Source organism: Lissotriton vulgaris, chromosome 6, assembly GCF_964263255.1.
Source record: "Lissotriton vulgaris chromosome 6, aLisVul1.2, whole genome shotgun sequence".
Classification (NCBI taxonomy): domain Eukaryota; kingdom Metazoa; phylum Chordata; class Amphibia; order Caudata; family Salamandridae; genus Lissotriton; species Lissotriton vulgaris.
Genome location: NC_141694.1, coordinates 1,903,759,573 through 1,903,781,970, shown reverse-complemented (window position 1 = coordinate 1,903,781,970; position 22,398 = coordinate 1,903,759,573). Strand labels below are relative to the sequence as shown.

Here is a 22,398-nt window from a genome sequence, read left to right as displayed (position 1 = left end):
CAATGCCCTCGTGGCACGCGGCATGACGAGTTTGTGCCTGAGCATTCGTCTGCCCCAGGTTTAATTCAGATCAAAGGGATGCCGCTGCAGTTTGCCTCCGGACATAACTGTCCATCGACTGTGAGTCACACCCATTGATGCCTCAACCCACCCCACAGGGCCCACCCTCCAGACAATGCTATGTCAGGGTCACTCTCAGGTCACCCACCCAGGCACCGTACCGCTTGAGTTACAGCCTCCTTCACACCTCAGAGCCTCGTCTGTGCCACCTGAAGTTGAGGTATGATGCCTCCGTCACACCTCAGAGCCTCGTCTGTGCCTCCCAATGTTGAGGTGCGATGCCTCCATCGCACCTCAGAGCCTCGTCTGTGCCTCCCAAAGTTGAGGTGCGATGTCTCTGTCACACCTCAGAGCCTCGTCTGTGCCTCCCAAAGTTGAGGTGCGATGTCTCGGTCACACCTCAGAACCTCGTCTGTGCCTCCCAATGTTGAGGTGCGATGTCTCGGTCACACCTCAGAACCTCGTCTGTGCCTCCCAATGTTGAGGTGCGATGCCTCCGTCACACCTTAGAGCGTTGTCTGTGCCTCCCAATGTTGAGGTGCGATGTCTCTGTCACACCTCAGAGCCTCGTCTTTGCCTCCCAAAGTTGAGGTGCGATGCCTCCGTCGCACCTCAGAGCCTTGTCTGTGCCTCCCAATGTTGAGGTGCGATGTCTCGGTCGCACCTCAGAGCCTCGTCTGCGCCTCCTAAAGTTGAGGTGCGATGCCCCCGTCACACCTCAGAGCCTTGTCTGTGCCTCCCAAAGTTGAGGTGCGATGTCTCTGCCACACCTCAGAGCCTTGTCTGTGCCTCCCAAAGTTGAGGTGCGATGTCTCTGCCAAACCTCAGAGCCTCGTCTACGCCTCCCAAAGTTGAGGTGTGATACCTCAGTCACACCTCAGAGCCTCGTCTGTGCCTCCCAAAGTTGAGGTGCAATGTCTCTGCCACACCTCAGAGCCTCGTCTGTGCCTCCCGAAGTTGAGGTGCGATGCCTCTGTCACACCTCAGAGACTCGTCTGTGCCTCCAAAGTTGAGGTGCGATGAATCCGTCACACCTCAGAGCCTTGTCTGTGCCTCCCGAAGTTGAGGTGCGATGCCTCCGTCACACCTCAGAGCCTCGTCTGTGCCTCCCAAAGTTGAGGTGCAATGCCTCCGTCGCACCTCAGAGCCTCGTCTGTTCCTCCCAAAGTTGAGGTGTGATGCCTCCGTCGCACCTCAGAGCCTTGTCTGTGCCTCCTAAAGTTGAGGTGCGATGCCTCCGTCACACCTCAGAGCCTTGTCTGTGCCTCACGAAGTTGAGGTGCGATGCCTCCGTCACACCTTAGAGCCTAGTCTGTGCCTCCCAATGTTGAGGTGCGATGCCTCCATCGCACCTCAGAGCCTCGTCTGTGCCTCCTAAAGTTTAGGTGCGATGTCTCCATCGCACCTCAGAGCCTCGTCTGTTCCTCCCAAAGTTGAGGTGTGATGCCTCCGTCGCACCTCAGAGCCTTGTCTGTGCCTCCTAAAGTTGAGGTGTGATGCCTCCGCCACACCTCAGAGCCTTGTCTGTGCACCCCCCATCAGCAGGCACTCGACTCAGGGACCCCGAGGGTTACCCTCTGCCTGGGGGGCCACAGAAGCGGCTCGGTGGCACCCCCCATCAGCAGGCACTCGACTCAGGGACCTCGAGGGTTACCCTCTGCCTGGGGGGCCACAGCAGCGGCTCATGGCCTTGGTCGGGCCCCCGGATCCAGACTGGCCGCCCGGCCCCTGCCCCAGGAACGGGGGCCCCAGCACGGCTGAAGGCTCGATTCACTCTTATTATGAGCTCTTGTCTGCTCCTCATGTAACCTTTGATTTCGCTGCTGCTCTTATCCTGTCTCACGCCTTATATATGTAGAACCATATATATTTACCATACTTATCTCGGAGGAGTGTCATCAACATACAAACCCCACGTTCTGTGGCTGCGTTGAGCCTGTGCTGTCCGAAGGGCGCTGCCTGTGGGTAAACACTGCCTGTGGGTAAACACTGCCTGTGGATAAACACTGCCTGTGGGTAAACACTGCCTGTGGATAAACACTGCCTGTGGGTAAACACTGCCTGTGGATAAACACTGCCTGTGGATAAACACTGCCTGCGCACACACTGTCTGTGGATAAACACTGCCTGTGCACACACTGCCTGTGCGTAAACACTGCCTGCGCACACACTGCCTGCGCACACACTGCCTGCGGGTAACCATCAACTCTCTATCCTCCAGCTGGGGGTGACTGGAAGGTGTTCAGGAACTGTCCCCAGGTGACAACACCCACGCCCCTCCCCCACCCCACCCCTCATGCCTCACTGCTGGCGTCACTGGTAATGGCGAGGGTAGTTGGCAGACAGACACTTCGATTATTTTCAACCGGAAGTGCTGTGTGAGGTGAGCGCGCAGTGTGATCTCTGCAGGTGAGATGTAGGGTGGGAGACAGTGACCCTGTGAAGTGAGCGCGCCGTGTGATCTGCAGCAGGTGAGGTGAGCGCGCCTTGTTATCTGCGGCAGGTGAGGTGAGCGCGCCGTGTGATCTGCGGCAGGTGAGGTGAGCGCGCCGTGTGATCTGCTGCAGGTGAGGTGAGCGCGCCGTGTGATCTGCTGCAGGTGAGGTGAGCGCGCCGTGTGATCTGCTGCAGGTGAGATGTTGGGTGGGAGACACAGACCCTGTGAAGTGAGCGCGCCGTGTGATCTGCGGCAGGTGAGGTGAGCGCGCCGTGTGATCTGCGGCAGGTGAGGTGAGCGCGCCGTGTGATCTGCGGCAGGTGAGGTGAGCGCGCCGTGTGATCTGCTGCAGGTGAGCGCGCCGTGTGATCTGCTGCAGGTGAGCGCGCCGTGTGATCTGCGGCAGGTGAGGTGAGCGCGCCGTGTGATCTGCTGCAGTGAGGTGAGCGCGCCGTGTGATCTGAGGCAGGTGAGGTGAGCGCGCCGTGTGATCTGCTGCAGGTGAGGTGAGCGCGCCGTGTGATCTGCTGCAGGTGAGATGTTGGGTGGGAGACACAGACCCTGTGAAGTGAGCGCGCCGTGTGATCTGCGGCAGGTGAGGTGAGCGCGCCGTGTGATCTGCGGCAGGTGAGGTGAGCGCGCCTTGTTATCTGCGGCAGGTGAGGTGAGCGCGCCGTGTGATCTGCTGCAGGTGAGTTGTGGTGCTGTGTGAGGTGAGCGCGCCGTGTGATCTGCTGCAGGTGAGCGCGCCGTGTGATCTGCGGCAGGTGAATTGTGGGGTGCGTGGCAGACACAGACAGGTGAGTTCTTTTCACCGGGGGGGGGCTGTGTTTGTACTTGATGCAGTTTTCAGCTGCGTGTTCCAGCCGAAGTGTGATGTTTTTAGTAATATCCGCGGGCGCTGGGTCCATAAAGACTGTTCTAATTGTAGTTAAAGAGACCGTCCGCACTAAGACTTGCTTTGTTTTTAACCATCCCTTCCAGGGCCTTGTCTCTGATCCGGTGCTTGTAGCGCCTAGAGCCCTGTGAGTTCAGTCCAAGTGTCTCATTTAACAGTGACATTCACTCCCGATCTTACAGAGGGGTCTCAGACTGACGCTCCCTGGGGGCTCGGGCTGAAATGGAAAAGTGGCCCCAGGGCCCCCAAAGAGTGTGGCCCCGGGTGTACCACGTGATTTGCCCCTGGTTTACAAGTAGTGGTCGAAGAGTGTGAGTGTGTGTGTGGGGGGGGGGGGCGGGAGGGGGAGAGGAGGGGGGGGGGGGGGCTGAGGGCCACGACTCGCCCATCCTTCTGGCATCGTAGAAAACCAGTTCCCCGACTTTTGATTGGTGTAAACTCCTCCGCCCGGTGTGTTTCATTACAAGAGTTGAATGTGAGTCCGTGGTCTCCTGAGCTGACACCGGGGGAGGAGCAGACGATAAACAAGCCTTGGCTGCGGCACGCCTGCTGCCTGGATACGGGGGAGGGGCAGACGATAAACAAGCCTTGGCTGCGGCACGCCTGCTGCCTGGATACGGGGGAGGGGCAGACGATAAACAAGCCTTGGCTGCGGCACGCCTGCTGCCTGTCTACGTGTCCATGTGCACCGTGTGTTCACCTGCAGAGCCTGAGAGGAGTATTGATGGCCCCTCGAGGCCTCTTGATGACGCGCATTTATTCTTTCTGAGAAGACATTGTGAAGAAGCTACTGGCTGAGCCGTAACCTCACCTGTGTGCTTTTAACAAATAGTTATAAAAACATTTGCACTAGGTACAGTCTGGGAATTACTTAATCAATATTTTTGAAAGCACTTTTTTATCTTAAGGTTTTGATTAACGGAATGTAGGAAATCTCACCAGAATTATGCGATGAAAGCCCCACGAGTCCCTGTGAAATGTTTTTTTTAAATACCACTGTTGTGCAATAAAAGCATCCAAGCTCGAAGGATGTACGTGAACTTGTACTATATCTTTCCTATAGCAGTGAAATGGCTCTTTCTATGCCGTCATTTGGAGCAGCCGTGCTTGTTGATGTGCTCGCACATTACAGGAGTACAGAGGCCACGGTCCATATTACCACAGTACAGGACCCAGTTTACTGCCCCTAGGGCAGCAGCCAGTGCTGACTGGTTCAAGCTGCCCCCCCCCCAGCCCAGGGCACCTCCATTGGGCCCCCGGTTTACCTTGAACAAATGTAACCTCGTAAACCCTGGTTTAACTCATTTTAAATCGGAGGGTCATGGATTGTCCTGGGCTGTGACCATTGTGGAGGGATGAGCGGCATCCCTGCGCCCTTTGACCCCTTCCATCATAATTATCCCCCCAGCCTCCCCCCTCCATCAGGGGCTGCAAAGAAGAAATTGCACTCGGTGCAGACAGGAGACCCGCCTGAGCCTGGCCTGCCTTTGCCCTGTAATGACCCCCTGACTGAAGAGAGGGACATACATTAAATATGAAACCAGCAGATGGGTCCCGGCATCAGAAATCACACTTCATGGCCGCCCTGGGAGGTAGGGTGACCAACTGGCATTGGTGCAAATTCAGGACGGTGAGTGTAGCAATTCAGGACAAAGGGTCAAAATTCAGGACACAAATTTAGGACAGGAGGTCAAAATTCAGGACAAAACTTCAGGACAATAGGTACGTTTTACAGACACATCAGAGGTCGCGCAATAGTATATAAGTAAGCCCAGCCATTTCCAAACATATTCAACCAATTGCAAACCTATCCATCATGTATCCTTTCATCTATCATTTCACTCATCCATCCCTTCATCCATCCCCTCATCGATCCTTTCACTCATCCTCCATTATCCATCCATCCATCCTTTCACCCTATCCATCTGTACACTTATCCATCCACTCTTCATCCCATCCATCCATTCACTCATCCATTCAGCCATTTAACCTTTCACCAATCCAGCCATCCTTTCACTTACTAATCCTTCCAGCCATCCACTATTTTAGTCATCCATCCATCCTCCCTTTCTCTCTCCATCGACCCTTTCACTTAGCCATCCTTCCTTCCATCCACCCACCCATCCATCCATCCATCCATCTACTCATCCACTCATGAATCCATCCATTGACCTTATCGTTCATCCATCTATCATTTCACTCCTTCAAACATCTATTCATCCTTTTGTCCATCTACCCTCCCTTTCACTCACTCATCCATCCTTACATCCACCCTTTCACTCATACGTCCATTCATTCACCCTTGCACTTATCAATCCATCAATCCATCCATCATTTCACTCATCCACCTACCCACCCATCATCCACCCAACCATCCATCCACCCACCCATCATCCACCCAACCATCCATCCACCCACCCACCCACTCATCCATCCTTTCACCCACTCACCATCCAATCCACTGATCCATCTTTTCACCCACCCACTATCCACCCACCCACTCATCCATCCATCCTTTCACCCACCCACTCATCATCCATCCATCCTTTCACCCACCCACTCATCATCCATCCATCCTTTCACCCACCGACTCTCCATCCAGCCATCCTTTCACCCACCAATCACCCATCCATCCATCCATCCTTCTCTCCATCCATCCATCCATCCATCCATCCATCCATCCATCCATCCATCCATCCATCCATCCATCCATCCATCCATCCTTCCCCTCCATCCATCCATCCTTCCCCTCATCCATCCATCCTTCCCCTCCATCCATCCATCCTTCTCCTCATCCATCATCCTTCCCTTCATCCATCTTCCCCTCATCCATCATCCAGCTACCCTTCCACCCATACATCACGCTATTTACATTTTCTCTCCATCCTTCCCCTCACTCATCAATCCATCCATCCTCTCTCATTATCCATTTATTCAATCTTTCATTTATCCATTCACCCTTTCACTAATTCATCCAGCCATTCACCCATCCCTTCACTTACTTACTCACCGACCTTTCCATATTAATTTTAAGCTGAGCCCTTTTGAGAAGAGGCCCATCAAGAACTTCACCCTCGCTGCAGGGGCCGTTCCAGGACTGGGACAGAAGAGACAGGATCCACCACAGGGGGGGGGGACAAGAGCCATCACAGGTGGGGGTGGACTGGAGCCACAACATGGGGGGACAGGAGCCATCACAGGCGGGGGTGGACTGGAGCCACCACATGGGGGGACAGGAGCCATCACTGAGGGGAGGGCAGGAGCCATCACAGGAGATTGAACTGGATCAACCAGGGTGGGCACAGGGGTGGGCATGCAGTATTCTAGTATCATCTTGGGCTCCTCGCCCCCTCCTGCACAAGACAACGAGAAGACAGGCTCTCTGTCCAAAATGCAATCCCCCACTGTGATGTACAGTACTTACAGGCGATACTCTAAGAGAACTGATTGAACTGATTGTCCTCCATACTCTGTTAATCAGTGTGGGTGCGATTGTGCCATTTCTGTATTTTCTTAAATTATAGACTGCATGTTGAAGAACCGAGGTTTGCTTACAATTTAGTGACAGTAATTACGCTCTGTGAAGAGAACCACGTGCTGCCTCGGTGTAATCAGGGGTGTAATCTGGCTGAGTCTCGGATGTTTGGGGCCCTGGGTAGAAATGGAATGTGTGAAACCCCCTCTAAATAGCAGAGACATGACACATTCAGGGCTGTTTGCATGTGAATAGATGTCGCTGCTCCTGAAGCTGCAGCCCCTCCCTCTCAGTCACCTTCGAAGCACCTCTTAACAGGTCATCAAGGGCTGGAGGTGTGAGGGGTGCCACCCCGCTGTGCCTCTCCATTGCTGCGGGCATCTGAGGAGCTTTGGTGCAGCATCGGAGTGAAGAAAAGAGGTGGGTGCAAGCTGTGTTGGCTTTAGGGTGGAGCAACCGGTGCCCTGTTAAAATGACGGACAAATGGCGTCTGTTAGAGATTCCTTCACGGACAACGGACAGACGGCCGAAATTACGGACTGTCCGTGAAATTTACGGACGGTTGGTCACCCTACTGGGAGGGCTGCACATGAGCGTTGTGCCGATCTGTTTGGGGAGCATCGAGTGTAGGGCGAATCAATCAATCAATCAGTGCTTTTATAGAGCGCGTTACTCACCCGCGAGGGTCTCAAGGCGCTGAAGGGAGTGGGGTGGGGGGGGGTGCTGCTACTACTCGAAGAGCCAGGTCTTGAGGTGTCCCCTGAAGGTGAGATGGTCCTGGGTCAGTCGTAGGTGTGCGGGGAGGGAGTTCCATGTCTTGGCCGCCGGGTAGGAGAAGGATCTTTCTCCAGTGGTGGCTCTGCGAATCCGTGGGACCGCTGCGAGGGCGAGGCTGGCGGAGCGGAGCTGGCGGGTAGGAGTGTAGAACAAGAGGCGGTTGTTGAGGTATTCGGGGCCCCTGTCGTAGAGCGCTTTGTGTGCGTGGGTGAGGAGCCTGAACGTGATCCTCTTGTGGACGGGGAGCCAGTGCAGGTTTCTCAGGTGGGCGGATATGTGGCTGTGACGAGGGATGTCGAATAATCCCCTTTACCGCATGTTCCCACATGTGAGAAGTTGGCCCGATATGCAACGTTCGCTATTCTAGCGACCGCTATGTATCGTTCCAACGACCCTTATGGTGTTTGGTTGTAAGTCAACCTATAGACCAGCTATCCTAGTAGCGTGGATACGAGCAGTCTAAGGCTAAAGACTCGAGAGGGCGCGTTAAGCCAGCTGTTTACCACACATGTACCCCTTGAACACCCAGTGAAAGGACACCACACAAGTGTTATGAAAATAAACAGTATATTTATTAAGAATCACAACAGCCCTGTACTCTTTATGAGGACAGGGTACTAAGCACAAACCAAATCTCTTTAGCAAATACTTCAAGTGCACGTTTAAACAAGTGTCCGAGGACACGGAAAGGTTAAGGCAAGTCGGAAGCGAGGGACTCGGGACCCTAGAGTAAGGAGGCTATGCAGGCACCGAAATGCCGAGTTACCTAGCCACGAGGGCTGCGGCTGCACAAGTCTTACAGGCGTCGGGGTCTTCGCTGACGAGCCAGGAGCCGGAAGAAAAAGAGTTGCTGGCCGGCGACCAGTGATGAATAGTTCGTAGAGATCCAAGCCTGGATCAGAGATTGATGAAACCTGAAAGCAGAGGGGACCAAGTTCGTACTACTAGCCAGTAGTCAGAGGGTACCAGGAAGGCACCGGTTGGCCGTCACCTCGACCAGGTGAGTGGGCGACGCTAGGCTCTGCAGTCTCACGGACCAGGAGGCGTTGTCGGCGACCACGGTGGAGGTGCGAGCTGTCCCACGAAGGATGATGCTGTCGGCGTCGCTGGGCCCAGGATGGGGCAACAAGCCTTGGCAGGTCTCAGGGCCACGTGGTGGGCCTAAGAGGGCGTCTTGAGTGGACCAGGAGGGTCCGGGGTGCTTCTCGCAAAGATGGAAGCAAGGGCCAGTCTGGAGCAACCAGACCAGCAGTGGTGTTTGTCGGTCGTCGTCAAGGAAGGACACAAGCCAGCGGCTAGTGACCAGACAACGTGCTGAGCAGCGAGCAGAAGGGCCCCACGCAGATCGTGGAGATGCTGGGAGACTGCACTTCGGTGCTGGAGCGGCTCAGGGTCGGGGCTTCTCGGACCCCAGAGCACTCACCAGAGAGTTACCTCGATGGTCGTGCTGGTTTTAAGAGCGTGCAGGTTCTGATGATGGCCGGTCCCTCAAGGTCTCGTCGCACCCACAGATCACAGCTGAGCTGATGACGTGGGTAGAGGTCAGAGGTGCCAGGGAAGCCGGTTCTCGTCGAGCTGGGCCGTCGGATTCCTTGAGGAAGGACTTACAGCAAACCGCAGAGTTCTTAGATGGTGCCCGCTGATGCAGGGTGACTACTCCTTAGCCACAAGGGAGAAATCTTGAGAAGAGTCTTGAATGTCCTTTCGTAGAAAGTAGTTCTTGATTCAAAGATGATCTAATTTGGAAGGGTCCCCGCTCCGGCCTTTATTCTAAAGAAAGGGGTGGGTACATGACTAGGTCCTGCCCTAAGGGTGGGACCAGGAAGGGGGGTAGTTACACCCCTCTCCCCTGCCGGACTTTCCCCAGGCTAGGGCTGTCGCCCCTGGAACTGGTTCTAACCGGCAGATGCGTAGTGAGCACCAGGGTGCCACTCCGCAGTCACCTTCTCGCAAAAGCCCTACCTACCCAGAATACACAAACCCTGTCTGGGACGGTGCGAACACCGCCCTTGACAGGAAACCCTTTGTCCAAGCGCTCCTCGCTGGAAGGACTCCCAGCAGCAGGAGGTCAGACTCGTGTCTGTGGTGGCAGCATCCATTTTGTGGAGCTGAGGCTCTCGTTAACTTTAACCGGGGTTCACAGTTACGTACATGTCGTGCCCCTCTAGAAGGGCGGAATGCTAACCTCGTCGCCAGGGTTGGTGAGAGGGCAGCACCCCGATTCGTATGACACCTTACTCGACATGTCTTGATAACGCGACACCGAAGTTACCGATGTGGTACGCGTTATCATGGAACAGCCATTGGGTCTTTTCTCCGCAAGCTGCAACCGGCTCGGCTCGGGCCAGAACACAGTTCACACGAGCCCATGCACTCTGCCTTCAGGATTGTCAAGGCCTGCCATAGGAGTGACTGATAGGAACTCGGGTGTCCATTGTATGGTTAGATATAGAGCTACTATACCTAAAGCAAAGGGTGATTACACGACTTCGCCCCAGCTGTCATGCAGCCAGTTGTGTCAAATTTAGGAGGCCAGCCAGGGGTGGCATAATACATGCTGCAGCCCCTGGCGGCCCTGGGTACACCTATGCCCTGAGTTACAGGGTCTGATAAGGTGGCCCAGTACCAATTGGTAAATGCACCTAGGGTACATCTCGTAATTTAGAAAGAGAACAGCCAGGCTGTAGGTCTGGATTGGCAGGCCCACAGCCAGAGAAAGTCGTAAACCAGTGAAACAAAAGCAAAAAATCTGGGTGATCATAGGATTGCAGACCCTACTCTCCTACATGACCCCCCCCCAAACGTCGGAACATTAAGCTAACCTTGACCAGGTGAGTCTTCTTGTTCTAAGTGGAAATATCTGGAGAGCCCATCGGCATTGCCATGATCAGTACCAGGTCTATGTTCCACTGTAAAGTCCATCCCCTGTAGGGAAATGGACCACCTAAGCAGTTTGGGGTTTTCACCCTTCATCTGATTTAGCCACAAGAGGGGCTTATGGTCGGTCTGAATCTTGAAGTGAGTGCCAAACAAGTATGGCCTCAGCTTCTTCAGGGCCCAAACCACAGCAAAGGCCTCCCTCTCAATAGCTGACCAATTCTTCTCTCTAGGGGTCAGCCTTCTGCTTATAAAAGCAATGGGCTGGTCTTGACCATCAAAATTCAGTTGAGAAAGAACAGCTCCCACACCCAACTCAGAAGCATCTGTTTGGACAATGAATGGTTTGGAGTAGTCCGGACTCTTGAGGATAGGCGCCGTGCACATGGCCTGCTTTAGGTCATCGAATGCTTTTTGACAGCTCGCTGTCCACTGAACCTTTTTTGGCATTTTCTTACTTGTCAGTTCATTTAATGGTGTCACGATGGAACCATAGTTCCTGACAAACTTCCTATAGTAACCAGTCAGGCCCAAGAAAGCTCGAACCTGAGTCTGGGTGGTTGGAGGAGCCCAGTCCCTGATTGACTGTATCTTGCTCTCCAGTGGCTGAACCTGGCCTCCACCTACAAGGTGGCCCAGGTATACAACCTGTGTCTGCCCTATCTGGCACTTGGTGGCCTTGATAGTGAGGCCTGCGGCTTGCAGAGCCTCCAACGCTTTCCGCAGGTGGACCAGGTGATCCTCCCAGGTGGAGCTAAAGACAGCAATATCGTCTAGATACGCCGCACAGAAGTCATCCAGCCCAGTAAGGACTTGATTCACCAACCGTTGGAAGGTGGCAGGTGCATTTTTCAGACCAAAGGGCATCACCACAAACTGATAATGCCCACCAGGGGTTGAAAATGCGGTTTTAGGCTTGGCGTCCTCAGCTAACCTGATTTGCCAATACCCAGCTGTCAGGTCAAACGTACTTAAGTAGTTGGCCGAAGCCAATCTATCGATAAGCTCGTCTGCCCTTGGTATTGGGTGGGCATCAGTCTTAGTGACTGCATTGAGACCCCTGTAGTCTACGCAAAACCTCATCTCTCTCTTACCACCCTGGGTGTGAGGTTTCGGCACTAGAACTACGGGACTAGCCCAAGGGCTATCCGAGGGTTCAATGACTCCCAGCTCCAACATTTTCTGCACTTCACTTTTGATGCAGTCTCTAACGTGATCAGGCTGCCTGTAGATTTTACTCTTGACGGGCAAGCTGTCACCAGTGTCAACCTCATGGGTGCACCAATCGGTCTGACTGGGTGCCAGAGAAAACAGATGTCGGAACGACTGAAGAACCTGTTTACAGTCGCTCTGTTGATGTTCGGAGAGGCTGCCACAAAAGACAACACCATCTACCGAGCCATCGTCAGGATTCTGAGTGAGCAGGTCGGGGAGAGGGTCACTCTCCTCTTCCTGTCCCTCATCTAGGGCCATGAGCAAACTCATGTCCTTCCTGTCGACATATGCTTTTAGCCTGTTGACATGAAGCACCCTGTGGGGGCTCCGGGGAGTTCCCAGGTCGACCAGGTAGGTGACCTCTCCCTTTTTCTCCAGGATGGTGTGGGGCCCGGACCATTTGTCCTTGAGTGCTGCTGGGGCCACTGGCTCCAACACCCACACCTTCTGTCCGGGCTGATAAACAGTCAAGACAGCCTTTTGGTCATGCCAAGCTTTTTGGAGTTCTTGGCTGGCCTTAAGGTTTTCAGATGCCTTTTCCATGTATTCAGCCATCCGCGAGCGGAGGCCAAGCACATAGTCCACTATGTTGGCTGCAGGCTTTTTGAGAGGTCTCTCCCATCCTTCCTTCACCAAACACAGGGGTCCTCTTACAGGATGCCCGTACAAAAGTTCAAAAGGGCTGAAGCCAACCCCCTTCTGTGGGACTTCTCTGTAGGCGAACAAGAGGCAGGGGATCAGGACGTCCCATCTACGCCGAAGCTTTTCCGGTAGTCCATGAATCATCCCTTTTAGGGTCCTGTTGAATCTCTCAACAAGCCCATTGCATTGTGGATGATAGGGTGTAGTGAACTTGTAGTTGACACCACATTCCTTCCACATAGCAGTTAAGTAGCTCGACATAAAGTTTGCACCTCTGTCGGAGACGACCTCCTTAGGGAAGCCCACTCTGGAGAATACTCCAACTAGGGCTCTTGCCACAACAGGAGCTGTAGTGGTCCTAAGGGGAATAGCTTCAGGATACCTGGTGGCATGATCCACTACCACCAGTATAAACTTGTGCCCTGATGCTGTTGGTGGTTCCATGGGACCGACGATGTCGATCCCCACCCGTTCAAAGGGCACCCCCACCACAGGCATTGGTATAAGGGGGGCCTTTGTCGTGCCACCTGACTTACCACTGGCTTGGCAAGTGACACAGGAGCGGCAAAACTCCTTGGTATCTTCGTTCATGTGAGGCCAGTGAAAGTGCGAGACGAGCCTGTCCCACGTTTTCGTCTGGCCTAAGTGACCTGCTAAGGGAATCTCGTGGGCCAAGGTAAGTAGGAAACCACGCTGAGACAAGGGTACGACCAGCCTCCTGGTCATGCCAGGCTTGGGGTCTCTTGACTCAGTGTACAGGAGTCCATCTTCCCAGTATACCTTGTGGGTACCTGTGGCGTTCCCAGCAGCCTCAGCAGCAGCCTGCTGTCTGAGGGGTTCAAGAGAAGGGCAGTCTAACTGGTCCTTCCCCAGGTCCTCCCTTGAGGGTCCCCCTGAGCCCAAGAATTCAACTTGATCAAGTTCGAACTCCCTAGGCTCAGTTTCCCTCAATTCCTGTAGGTCAGCCTCCTCTGAGACTTGATCCACGACCTGGGGTAAGGGGGAAGGCGCAGCCTTAACCCTACCGCTCTTTTTCTTGGGAGGTGTCTGGTCCGTTGTTCCAGGATCCAGCACCTGTTCAGTGGGGCATTTCCTGACCTGTGACCTAGTCACAGCGAACACATGTGCTGGCAAACCTAACATTTCCATGTGAGTCCGGTGCTCCACTTCTGACCATTGTGATGACTCCAAATCATTGCCCAACAAACAATCCACTGGGAGGTCTGGACTAACTACAACCTTCTTTTGGCCAGTTACCCCTCCCCAGGAGAAAGCTACAATTGCCATACTGTGATTGGTAGTGACATTGCTTGCATTGGTCACCAGGAACTCTGTACCTGGCATGATCTGTCCAGGGTCCACAAAGTTAGGCGTCACCATGGTGACGCTGGCACAAGTGTCCCTATAGGCCTGAGCCATCTTTCCATTTATGAAAGGCGTCTGTCGGTATTTGCCCAAAGTATTGGGGCTTACGTCAGGGGACACGTCCACGTCCCCTGTACTGACAAGGACAGCCTGAGTGAGTGTGCCAACTAAGTTGTCACGCCCCTCAGAACCCAGGGTTAACCCTACTAAACCCTTGGGAGGCGCACTACCACTGCTGACTGTACTAGGGGGCACAGGTGCCTTAGGGGCTGCAGTGGCAGGAGTCTGCCCTCCTCCTTTCTTGGTGCACTCACTAAACCAGTGAGATTTACTTTTACAGTACTGGCACCATCTTTTGGATTGGCCTTCTTTCTTCTTTTGGGGAGCCTGACCCCCACCCTCTTTGGGTTGTTGGGGACCTGTCGAAGACTTCTGGTCATTTTGTTCCCCCTTAGAATCTTTACCCTTCTGGTCTGCTTTCTTCTGACCACCTTGATTCTGGCCCTGGTTCTGTTTAACTCTCGTACGAACCCATCTGTCTGCCTTCTTTCCCAATTCTTGGGGAGAGGTCAGATCCGAGTCGACAAGATGCTGATGCAACAACTGGTTCTGACAATTGTTTAAAATTTGTTCTCTCATCATCAAATTATACAATCCTTCGTAATCAGTAACCTTACTGCCCAGCAACCAGCCCTCAAAAGCCTTAGTGGCACAATCGACAAAGTCAGACCAATCTTGAGACTGCGTTTTCTGGGTATCCCTGAACAGCACCCTGTACTGCTCAGTGGTTAGGCCGAACCCTTCAACGAGTGTATTCTTCAAGACTTGGTAATTGTTAGCGTCCTCTACCCTTGTGGTGAGGAGCTTGTCTCTTCCTTTTCCTTCAAAGGAGAGCCACAAGATAGCTGCCCACTGACTCTGGGGAACACCCTGCACAGTGCAGGCCCTCTCCAAAGCAGTAATCCATTTGTGGATGTCGTCCCCTTGTTTAAAGGGGGGCACTATCTTCCCAAGGTGTTTCGTATCGAAACTCTTTTCCCTATTACTAGGTACATTGCTGCCACCAGTGGGGACTACCCCACTTAACTGTTGCTCTCTAGCAAAGGCAAGCTTCTCTTTGGCCAGGGCAAGTTCTTCCCTTTCGATCCTCAGATTAGCTGCCCTTTCCTTAGCTTCGTATACCCTCCTCTGAGGGGATGTCATCCCTCTTTGAGAAGAGTTGTGAGAGCCATTGGTGTGAAGGGATCTGCCAGAGTCTCTTGACAGAGATCTGGCTCGTCCATTCCCAATGTTAAGCGGACCTGACAGCAGCGCCGGGGTTCCCCCCGTACCACTATCATGTCTGCTTAAGTTGGACCGTGTTAGTCTGACGACTTCTACCTGTCCCTTATCTGCCTCATCCCCAGAGAGATCCTCATCCTCCTCCCCATCTTCGTTCTCAGTTGCGAGGTGGATGAGATCGGGATCGTCTCGGGTTCCCTCGAGGGGAGGCATGTCTCCTTCTGGATTAGAAGAGCTACGAAGTTTCTCAGCTCTCCTGGCATCATAAGTCTCCAAGAGACCAATCAGAAAGGACGTTGTGGGGTTAGACCCCTGCTGAATCTTCCTGGAGTGACACAGTCGTCTTAACTCCTTGAAGCTCAGCACAGTATATCCTGAAGGGATGACCTGAGGAGGGTCAACTGACACAAGGGGAGACTCAGAGTTTCCTCCTTGGCCCGACATACTGTTTCTAGTGTGGTGTAAGTGATGCACCTACCTACACTATGTGTTTACCTACTGTTCCCTTGCTAAGAGTTGTAGCCAAGGTGTGCTAAGCCTTGAGGAGCTACAACAGCTGGTTCAGTAGAACTCAGAGTATTCTAAGCTTTTAGTTATATGTACTAACAGTACTTGTGCGATCTTTCAACAAGATATTCTTAGGATACGTGTGGTAAAACAACAGCAAGCTCAAATCCCAACCGCTGCTCACCAATGTGAGAAGTTGGCCCGATATGCAACGTTCGCTATTCTAGCGACCGCTATGTATCGTTCCAACGACCCTTATGGTGTTTGGTTGTAAGTCAACCTATAGACCAGCTATCCTAGTAGCGTGGATACGAGCAGTCTAAGGCTAAAGACTCGAGAGGGCGCGTTAAGCCAGCTGTTTACCACACATGTACCCCTTGAACACCCAGTGAAAGGACACCACACAAGTGTTATGAAAATAAACAGTATATTTATTAAGAATCACAACAGCCCTGTACTCTTTATGAGGACAGGGTACTAAGCACAAACCAAATCTCTTTAGCAAATACTTCAAGTGCACGTTTAAACAAGTGTCCGAGGACACGGAAAGGTTAAGGCAAGTCGGAAGCGAGGGACTCGGGACCCTAGAGTAAGGAGGCTATGCAGGCACCGAAATGCCGAGTTACCTAGCCACGAGGGCTGCGGCTGCACAAGTCTTACAGGCGTCGGGGTCTTCGCTGACGAGCCAGGAGCCGGAAGAAAAAGAGTTGCTGGCCGGCGACCAGTGATGAATAGTTCGTAGAGATCCAAGCCTGGATCAGAGATTGATGAAACCTGAAAGCAGAGGGGACCAAGTTCGTACTACTAGCCAGTAGTCAGAGGGTACCAGGAAGGCACCGGTTGGCCGTCACCTCGACCAGGTGAGTGGGCGACGCTAGGCTCTGCAGTCTCACGGACCAGGAGGCGTTGTCGGCGACCACGGTGGAGGTGCGAGCTGTCCCACGAAGGATGATGCTGTCGGCGTCGCTGGGCCCAGGATGGGGCAACAAGCCTTGGCAGGTCTCAGGGCCACGTGGTGGGCCTAAGAGGGCGTCTTGAGTGGACCAGGAGGGTCCGGGGTGCTTCTCGCAAAGATGGAAGCAAGGGCCAGTCTGGAGCAACCAGACCAGCAGTGGTGTTTGTCGGTCGTCGTCAAGGAAGGACACAAGCCAGCGGCTAGTGACCAGACAACGTGCTGAGCAGCGAGCAGAAGGGCCCCACGCAGATCGTGGAGATGCTGGGAGACTGCACTTCGGTGCTGGAGCGGCTCAGGGTCGGGGCTTCTCGGACCCCAGAGCACTCACCAGAGAGTTACCTCGATGGTCGTGCTGGTTTTAAGAGCGTGCAGGTTCTGATGATGGCCGGTCCCTCGAGGTCTCGTCGCACCCACAGATCACAGCTGAGCTGATGACGTGGGTAGAGGCCAGAGGTGCCAGGGAAGCCGGATCTCGTCGAGCTGGGCCGTCGGATTCCTTGAGGAAGGACTTACAGCAAACCGCAGAGTTCTTAGATGGTGCCCGCTGATGCAGGGTGACTACTCCTTAGCCACAAGGGAGAAATCTTGAGAAGAGTCTTGAATGTCCTTTCGTAGAAAGTAGTTCTTGATTCAAAGATGATCTAATTTGGAAGGGTCCCCGCTCCGGCCTTTATTCTAAAGAAAGGGGTGGGTACATGACTAGGTCCTGCCCTAAGGGTGGGACCAGGAAGGGGGGTAGTTACACCCCTCTCCCCTGCCGGACTTTCCCCAGGCCAGGGCTGTCGCCCCTGGAACTGGTTCTAACCGGCAGATGCGTAGTGAGCACCGGGGTGCCACTCCGCAGTCACCTTCTCGCAAAAGCCCTACCTACCCAGAATACACAAACCCTGTCTGGGACGGTGCGAACACCGCCCTTGACAGGAAACCCTTTGTCCAAGCGCTCCTCGCTGGAAGGACTCCCAGCAGCAGGAGGTCAGACTCGTGTCTGTGGTGGCAGCATCCATTTTGTGGAGCTGAGGCTCTCGTTAACTTTAACCGGGGTTCACAGTTACGTACATGTCGTGCCCCTCTAGAAGGGCGGAATGCTAATCTCGTCGCCAGGGTTGGTGAGAGGGCAGCACCCCGATTCGTATGACACCTTACTCGACATGTCTTGATAACGCGACACCGAAGTTACCGATGTGGTACGCGTTATCATGGAACAGCCATTGGGTCTTTTCTCCGCAAGCTGCAACCGGCTCGGCTCGGGCCAGAACACAGTTCACACGAGCCCATGCACTCTGCCTTCAGGATTGTCAAGGCCTGCCATAGGAGTGACTGATAGGAACTCGGGTGTCCATCGTATGGTTAGATATAGAGCTACTATACCTAAAGCAAAGGGTGATTACACGACTTCGCCCCAGCTGTCATGCAGCCAGTTGTGTCAAATTTAGGAGGCCAGCCAGGGGTGGCCTAATACATGCTGCAGCCCCTGGCGGCCCTGGGTACACCTATGCCCTGAGTTACAGGGTCTGATAAGGTGGCCCAGTACCAATTGGTAAATGCACCTAGGGTACATCTCGTAATTTAGAAAGAGAACAGCCAGGCTGTGGGTCTGATTGGCAGGCCCACAGCCAGAGAAAGTCGTAAACCAGTGAAACAAAAGCAAAAAATCTGGGTGATCATAGGATTGCAGACCCTACTCTCCTACATGCACATATATAAACAGATAAAAGGTGAGGCATGGCTCTGTTCAACACCCCACCACTCACACATTGGATCTGCATAAAACCTGAAATACCTGCACTAGGGTGTCCCCTGCTGACTACATCAAATATGCTAAAGATATAAACATCTGAATATTTTGTCCCCGCCCCCAAGATTTCTGAATGCATTTCTACATTGTCATGTTTGGTGTTTATGTTACCGATGCTTGTGTAGTGTTCCCATGTTTTGTTACTGGAGCTTGTGGAGTGTGCCCATGTTACTGGGGCTTGTGGAGTGTGCCCATGTTACTGGGGCTTGTGGAGTGTGCCCATAATAATAATTAGCGCCGGGACGCTCCTTTTCTGGGGCAGCTGTGCGCTTTACAAATTCTCATAACATAACATATTGTATATCACAAAAGTTGCACAATAGTATAATTCAAGGCTATTCAAATAGGTGCCCCATGGGAGGGAGGGAGTGGTATGGTGAAGGGTAGTGTAAGTAGGATAGTGACATAAAAACGGCCAAGCAGGCTCACTGTACTATGTATTTTTAGTCAGACATAGACATAAGAACCATCAATGTAAAAGTTCATTCAATAGGAAAACATGATCCACATGATACATTTGATGCCATATTTGTGGGGTGAAGCTGAAGAAAACACACAAAGCTGTTGACGTTTCGACCCCTAAAGGAGGCAGGCGTTAGTTAATCCCTTGCAGTGGGGTCTTCATCAGGACGAGAGTGGGGCACAAGACCTATTCAGTAATTAATAGATGTAATTTAATATATTGCATCAATCTAAAATAATAAATTACAATAGTGAGCACATGAGTCATAGACAAGACTTACCAGCCGGTTGCTTGTCTCAGGTGGAGATGAAAGGGAAGAACACTCTTTCAGGAGAAACTTCTATTCCTATGGGGAAGAGTAGGAGTTATGAAAAACTCAGCTAGAGTGACTGGGTAAAAATTGTGAGAGGGGGTAAATAATATGAAAGACTCACCGTAGTTGGTAACGGTGAGTGGGTCATCAAATCTGTAAGAAAACAAGGTGACAAAATGTACCTCGTGTGCATGCTCTGTATTAATTAATTAAATGTTACGAAACATGAAGAAAAGAAATGGAGCTTACTGTGCGGTTGATCGCATACGGGAACGACCCGCAGGTCGGATACACCGTGGTGAAACCACTGCTGTGTAAGACGTCGTCGATCGGTACAAAGTCTGTAAAGATGAAGCCAAAGGTCACAGTGGCTGGGGGAGAGTGTGATCACAAAGCTACAGTTAGCCATACTCCGTAGAACGCGAACATACCGGGAAGGGAGGAAATGAATCCGTCCGGGTCCACAGCGCAGTCAACAATGGAGAACGGCTGCTTCCTGGTTCTAGTATCACAATGGATATAGAGACACGTGATCGATGACAACGTGTAGGGACAATGAAGCCAGGAAAAGGACTCAAGGAGCACACAGGTTGCTCCACGGGCTGAAAAGGATTGCTAATGTGCATAAAAATTATTATAATAAACTCAGATGTTTTATATTATTATGCATGTGTATATTCACAAAAATATCGAGTCAGAATATAGTATATTTGCCACGGCCATGGAAGGGATTCATACATAAACGTTGAAAATGTTCAGAAAGCACAATTTCCAGTAATATGACCCTATTAACCATAGTAAGAGTCTAGGATAGGTCAAAGGACAATTTAGAAGCGTTATACATATGGCAGCGTACCTGTTACATAACAGTTAAGGCTGCACAATTATAGAAGGACCATTAGGTAGTGGAATCAGATATAAGAATGATGAAATAGTGACAGGGCCATAGTAGGTAAGCAATAAGGAGTATCACACTCAGTTGAGTGTGGCCAGTTGGGAGAAAGAGCTATCATTTTCATTTAGGCCATTTTGAATTGAATCAAAGTAAAACATCCATTTGGATTCACGGATGTTGAAGATGTTGGTGATGCTGCCCCCTCGGGGTCCCAGCATCGCTTGTTCAAGAATCACCCATTTAAAAGTGTCAGGAGGGTGTTGGGCAATTTTGAAATGCTCCACAAGTGGTGCACCTTGCACGTCACGTCGTATTCGGCTCATATGTTGCAGAATTCTGGCTTTCGCCTTTTTGTTGGGTTTGGCCGATATAGATCCGGTTGCAAGGGCAGACTATGGCATAGATGATATTGGTCGTGTTGCAGTTGGTATGTGATTTAAGCTGCACTTTACGTTGGTTATAGTGGAATTCCTTGGTCTGAATCGTAGTATCACAAGCCTTACATTGTCCGCATCTGTAGTGCCCCACGATCGGTGGGAGATTCCACATAGTCGTAACAGTTTGTTCTTCCCTAGGTTGGAATAATCTTACCACATGGTCCCTTATGCTTTTTGCTTTTCTGAAAGCGTGCAGAGGTGTATTTTTTTGTCCAACTTCATCACGATCAGTTTCCAATGTTTACTAATAGTCTGTTTTATTTTGTTACTTTTAGTTGTGAAAGTTGTGACACACACAAGTCTCTCTTCTTGCTTATCTGTTTTTTCTTTAGGAGTCAGCAGATGTTTGCGTGGATTAAACCATGCACGCTTCCTGGCCCTTTTGATGATTCCTTTTGGATATCCACATTGTTGCAAACTATTAGCGAGGTCACCAGACTCTTCCATATAGTCTTCCTTGTTTGAGCAGTTCCTACGTTCACGTAGGAACTGCTCGAATGGCAGATTGTCTCTCAGGGCTCTCGGATGGTGGCTGTTGTACTGTAGGAGTGAGTTTCTCTCGGCCGGTTTTCGGTATAGTGTAGTTTGAAGAATCCCAGAGTTCTCATATATAGTGATATCCAAAAAAATCAATTTTCTTATTGTCTGAGTGATTCGTGAACTTTAGATGGGGTGACTGTTTGTTCAGCCATAGATAGAAAGATGAGAGTTCAGTTTGTTCACCGTTCCAGATTAGGAGTATATCATCTTTATATCTCATCCAGAGACCAAGATGGTCTCTGAATGGATTGAAGGTGTTCAAAATGACACTCGTCCTTAAACACAGACATGTATATGATTGCTACATCAGGAGCAAATGTAGCCCCCATAGATACCCCCTTTGTTTGGAGAAAAAATAGATTTTTGAATAAAAAGAAGTTCTTCATCATTGCTATCCTCAGAAGGGCCACGATGAATTCCGTGGGCACCGCCATAGGTGTAGGGCGTTTGTTAAGCGACCGGTTTCTACGGCGAGGGCCTCCTCCTGCGGGATGCAAGTATACAGGGAGATCACATCACATGTCGCCAGAATCTGTTTGTTGATGTCAAATGGTAAACCTTCCACGAGATTGATGGTGTGCATAGTGTCACGTAGATAGGTCTTCGTTGATTCCGCAATGGGTTTTAAAAAAGAAATCCACGTATCTCCCAATGGGTTCAAGCATGGAGCCACATCCCGAGACGATGGGTCATCCCGGGGGGTCCACCATGCTTTTGTGTACCTTGGGTAGTGTGTAAATTGTCGGAAGCCTAGGAATCTTTTGGTTCAAGTAGTTAAATTCCTGTTCAGTAATAAAGCCCAGTTCGAGCCCTTCTTTGGTGATTTCAAGAATTTCCAGGGCCAATGGTAGTGAAGGGTCAGCCGTGAGCCGTTTATAGCTCACCCCATCATTCAATTGTTTAAGGATTTCCAACTCATATTTGGAGATATCCTGAAATACTATCGCTCCGCCCTAGTCTGCCGGTTTGATGACAACCTCTGACTAATTGTATGTTATGTCTGGTCAGCATGGAAATGTCACCCCAATACATTCCTTGCCACATTTACTGAACCACTTGCAACTACACCAAGTAGTTTCCTTCCACTTGCCTCACCTTCTGTTCAAATGTTTTTTGCTATGATGCAGATCGTAAACACTTCGTTCCCGCCGAGGAAGTGATCCATTAACCTGTGGGATCCCTTACATGCACTGCATAGACGTCATCTCACGCGCGTTGCGTGATACGTTAGACAACGCTACGCCGTTTCTAGGCAACCGACGCACTCAATGTGCACACGTCCTCGTGGCAGCGTCAGTCCTAAGACACATAACTGTGCCGAGAGGATCAGTCGGCTGCATTAGCTGCATGCAACAGACGGATGGGGCACTGCACCACCGTCTAATTCTTCAACCTGATTTATTCAACCTTACGGGTAAGCGCGAGGTCCTTGGACCTACGCGATCCATGTGATTATCCCACCTGTT

At 51.8% G+C, this 22,398-nt stretch overlaps 1 protein-coding gene across 1 annotated transcript in view; it reads left to right on the top strand.

The window, feature by feature from the left end:
• Positions 1-2,371: 2,371 nt before the first annotated feature.
• The window catches only part of LOC147709860 (uncharacterized), a 124,416-nt gene continuing 104,389 nt past the window's right edge, over positions 2,372-22,398 (top strand). Inside the window, exon 1 of the mRNA XM_086928313.1 lies at positions 2,372-2,443. The gene's annotated coding sequence lies outside the window, so the exon portion shown is untranslated. The remainder of the gene's footprint in view (positions 2,444-22,398) is intronic.